This window comes from Cornus florida, unplaced genomic scaffold (genome assembly GCF_030987335.1).
Source record: "Cornus florida cultivar Cherokee Brave unplaced genomic scaffold, ASM3098733v1 CherokeeBrave_3.0.0_Hap2_Chr07, whole genome shotgun sequence".
Lineage (NCBI taxonomy): Eukaryota > Viridiplantae > Streptophyta > Magnoliopsida > Cornales > Cornaceae > Cornus > Cornus florida.
In genome coordinates this window covers 48,042,410-48,047,415 of record NW_026775577.1, presented here as the reverse complement: position 1 = coordinate 48,047,415, position 5,006 = coordinate 48,042,410, and the positions used below count along the sequence as shown (strand labels likewise).

The window sequence follows — 5,006 nt, the reverse complement described above, 5'->3', positions numbered from 1 at the left end:
GAAGATCCCATTGTAGATCTTGGTCATGTGGATCATAATGGTGTGCACCACCCACCACAAGTTCATATTGTGGATCCTCAAGGTGTGCATCCACCTTTGGGAATGCCACAACCAGTTAATCATGCGGTGTAACAACCTAATCTAGGGATGCCAAGGCCAAATGTTGTTCCCCCAATTGGTGAGCAACAACAACAATATGTTCAAATGGCATACCCTCAACAAGGTCAAATGGCATATCATCAACAAAGTCAAATGCCATATCCTCCTCTCAATCCTCTCAATCCTCCAATGGTCCTTAGGGATCGTTACACTCCAAATCAATATAATGCACCTACTTGCATTCAATTGCCAAATTTTCGTGCTAATCATTATGAGATTAAGGCTTCCACCATTAACATGTGCCCCCTTTTCTATGGGTTGAGCAATGAAGAGCCTTATAAACATTTAGATGAGTTTTTGGAAGTCTACTCCACCGTGAAAATCCCAGATGTTCCGGAAGAAGTCCTAAAAATGAAGCTTTTCCCTTTCACTCTTTGGGATAAAGCTAAATATTGGTTCAACAACTTGCGGCCAAATACAATCACCTCTTGGGCACAATTGCAACAAGAGTTCTTAAAAAAGTATTACCCCGTAAGTCGAACTGATGCCATGAGAACTTCCATTCGTGAATTTAAACTACAAGAAGGAGAACCCCTTCATGAAGCATGGGAACGTTTGAATGACTTGCTACGAAAGTGTCCACATCATGACATTCCTAAGTGGCAATTAGTTCAATGTTTCTTTTCAAGTTTATCCGATGCCAATAAGGGCATTGTTGATGCTTCTTGTTGCGGAAGCTACATTAAAGAAATGAAGATGAAATTTGACAACTTTTCGAAAAAATGAGTGAAAACTCAATGCATAGATCTTCATCTTCTAGGGGTAGTCACCTAGCACATATGGGAGGAAAGAAAGCTATAAATCAAATAGACTCTTCCATGGAAATTGCCACTGAGGTCAAAAATCTTACTCAAAGGTTTGATACATTCCTTTTGAATCAAGGTCCGGCAACTCAATCATATCCTCACCATTCCAATGAAATGTGCATGACTTGTTCTAGTTACACTCACCATACTTCAAATTGCCCTCTTGGACAAATTATACCAAGTGAGTCTCAAGAACAAGCAAATGTTGCTTTCATTCATCAAGGGAACAACCCTTATTCCAATACTTACAATCCGGGGTGGAAAAATCATCCAAACTTTGCATGGAGAAATCAAGGAGACGGTGCAAACCCTCCTCAAACTCAAGGTTACCAAGCAAAGTATGTTCCCCCACATCTCCAAAATCAAAATCAGAATTCTCAAGGTTACCGTCCTTCATTTTATCCTCAAAATGTGAATCAATATTCTCATCCACAAGCATCAAATTCTTAATCTTACTCTAATCCAAATCAAGCGCCTCCTAAGAGTTCCGCTTTTGAGGACAAAGTCTTGCAAGCTTTAGGTAATCTTCAAAAAGATAATCAACTGTTTCATTCTCACTCTCAATCAATTGCAAAGCTTGAAGCTCAAATTGGGCAATTAGCTAATTCTTTAAATGTGAGAGAGAAAGGTAAGTTGCCTAGTCAAACTGAGACCAATCCTAAAGGGCAATTTATGGCGCAAGCAAGTCCTTTATCAGAATTTTCTGGAAATAAGCAAGTTCAAGCAATTATTACCTTGAGGAGTGGTAGGAAAGTGGATAATAAGGTAGAGGTACCTAAGGAGGATAATGAACTGAAGCAACCAAGTGGTAGCATCCGTCCCATTCCAAATCCTATTCCTATTTCTTTGGATGCTAGTGGTTCCAAAATGGACATTCCGTCATCTTCATCACAATCTCCCCAATTAGAGAAGCCTTATGAGCCAAAAGCTCCATTTCCTTAAGCTTTGAGAGAGACTTCATCATTTGGGAGACAAGAAGGGAAAATTCATGATATGATGGAAGTGTTTAAACAAGTAAAAATCAATCTTCCTCTTCTAGATGCAATTAGGCAAATTCCACCATATGCAAAGTTCTTGAAGGACTTGTGCACACAAAAGAGGAAGATTAAGGGAAGAGACCTTAAGAAAGTGCTTTTAACGGAATAAGTGAGTTCCATCATTCTGTCTAACACTCCTCCTAAGTTCAAGGATCCGGGTGCTCCGACCATTTCTTGTGTTATTGGAAACCAAGAGGTTCGTAGAGCTCTCCTTGATTTAGGTGCAAGTATCAATCTCATTCCATACTCTGTTTACTTGCAGTTAGGGTTAGGGGACTTGAAGCCAACATCGGTAGTAATCCAACTAGCCGATAGATCAATTAAGAAACCAAGGGGGATTGTTGAGGATATTCTAATTAAGGTTGATAATTTTATTTCCCGGTTGATTTTGTGGTACTAGATAGTGAGCCAGTCCCTAATCTCACCAATCACATTCCAGTCATCCTAGGAAGGCCATTCCTTACCACTGCCAATGCCATCATTAATTGTAGATCCGGCATTATGGACATCTCTTTTGGCAACATGATGGTTAAGCTTAATGTATTCAATGCAAGTCAACATCCCACAGATGAAGACGAGTGTTTCCTAGTGGATGTCTTGGATGAAACCATAGAGGAGACTTTTCCCTCTATTCCCTCTAAGGACCCTCTTGAGGCGTGCCTTTGTGAAATGTTTGAAAGTTGTGGTTTTGACACAGAAGGATCCATAAGTGAGGTGAATGCTTTAATGGACTCTGTGGCCACTTTGGATTACCCACATTGGAAAAGCAAGAAAGAACCTCTTCCTTCACTCTCTAGTACTCCACCAGTTCCATCTTTCATCTCTCCTCCAATTCTTGAGCTTAAGCCTCTTCCATCAAATCTGAAATACGCCTTCTTAGGCCCAAAAGAGACTCTTCCGGTCATCATTGCTTCCAATCTTGAAAATGACCAAGAGAATGATCTTTTGGAAGTGCTTAAAGCTAAAAAAGAAGCCATTGGATGGAGTGTGGCTGACCTAAAAGGCATTGACCCTTCTATTTGTATGCATCGCATACACATGGAAGAGGATGAAAGGCCATTTAGGGATGCTCAAAGGAGATTGAACCCAAATATGAAGGAAGTTGTCATGAAGGAGGTTGTGAAACTTCTAGATGCAGGAATCATTTATCATATCTCTGATTCCAAATAGGTTAGTCCAACTCAAGTGGTTCCTAAAAAGTCGGGAATCACAGTTGTTGAAAATGCTAAGGGTGATCTTATTTCGAAACGCACCGCCACTTCATGGCGTATTTGCATAGATTACCGAAAGCTGAATTCTGCCACTAGGAAGGACCATTTTCCATTGCCTTTCATTGACCAAATCTTGGAAAGATTGGCTGGGCAACAATACTATTGCTTCCTAGATGGTTACTCGGGGTACAATCAAGTGGCCCTAGATCCATTGGATCAAGAAAAGACCACATTCACATGTCCTTTCGGTACATTTGCTTATCGACGGATGCCTTTCGGATTGTGCAATGCTCCTGCCACTTTCCAAAGGTGTATGATGTCAATTTTTTCGGACATGGTGGAGAAGTATTTAGAAGTCTTCATAGATGACTTCTCGGTTTTTGGGTCCTCATTTGATTCGTGTCTCCAAAATCTTAAAAAAGTGCTTCAAAGATGTCGTGAGACTAATCTTGTGTTAAGTTGGGAAAAGAGCCATTTCATGGTTCAAGAAGGAATCGTGCTTGGACATGTCATCTCTAAAAGAGGAATAGAAGTAGATAGAGTGAAAGTTGAGCTAATTCTGAATTGTCTCCACCTACTACGGTGAGAGAAATCCGCTCCTTTCTAGGACATGCCGGTTTTTATCGCCGGTTCATCAAAGACTTTAGCAAAATTGCTAGACCCTTGTGCAACCTTCTTGCCAAGGAGACTCCATTTGTCTTTGATAAAGCATGCCTAAATGCTTTTCATCAACTTCGTACTCTTCTATCATCCGCTCCCATAATGCAACCTCCAAATTGGTCATTACCATTTGAGATTATGTGTGATGCTTCCGACTTCGCAATGGGTGCTATTTTGGGGCAAAGGGTAGGTAAACTACCATATGCTACATACTATGCGAGTAAGACTTTCTCAGGTGCCCAATTGAACTATTCTACCACCGAGAAAGAGTTACTTGCCGTAGTATTTGCCCTTGATAAATTCCGGTCAAATCTCTTAGGATCCATGGTAATTGTGTTTTCCGATCATACCGCTCTTAGGCATCTTTTAATGAAAAAGGAAACCAAACCTCGCTTGATAAGATGGATCCTACTTCTTCAAGAATTTGATTTTGAAATCAAGGATAAAAAGGGCTCCGACAATGTCGTTGCCAATCATCTGTCTAGATTAATGGTTGAATCTTCTCCAAATCTTGAAATTCATGAATCATTTCTGGATGAACAACTCTTTCAAATCTCAAATGGGACGTTGCCTTGTTTCGCCGACATTGTTAATTATCTTGTAACCGGCAAACTTCCCATTACTTGGTCAAAACAAGAAAAGGACCGATTCTTTGCTACCATCCAGAAATACTATTGGGAAGATCCCATTCTGTTTCGTTATTGCCCGGATCAAATCATAAGAAGATGTGTGCCAAAAAGTGAAGTTCCGAGCATCCTTGTGTTTTGTCACAAACTTGCTTGTGGTGGGCATTTCAGTGGAAAAAAGACCGCTTTGAAGGTTCTTCAAAGTGGGCTCTTCTGGCCCACTATCCACCGAGATGCCTATAACTTTTGCAAGGTGTGTGTTCGGTGCCAAAAGTTGGGGTCAATGTCAAAGAGAGACATGATGCCCTTAACTTCAGTCTTCGTTGTTGAAATCTTCGATGTATGGGGCATAGACTTTATGGGACCATTCCCAATGTCTTATGGCTTTCAATACATCCTCGTTGCCATTGATTATGTTTTAAAGTGGGTTGAGGCTTGTGCTACCAAAACGAATGACCACTCCGTGGTAATTGCATTCGTTAAATCAAATATCTTTGCTCGTTTTGG

The 5,006-nt window shown here is 40.6% G+C and overlaps 1 non-coding gene across 1 annotated transcript; it reads right to left on the bottom strand.

The window, feature by feature from the left end:
* Positions 1 to 645: 645 nt before the first annotated feature.
* On the bottom strand, positions 646 to 752 carry LOC132267897 (small nucleolar RNA R71). Its single transcript, XR_009469120.1, has one exon. It is a non-coding gene; the product is annotated as a small nucleolar RNA R71 (small nucleolar RNA).
* Positions 753 to 5,006: the final 4,254 nt, after the last annotated feature.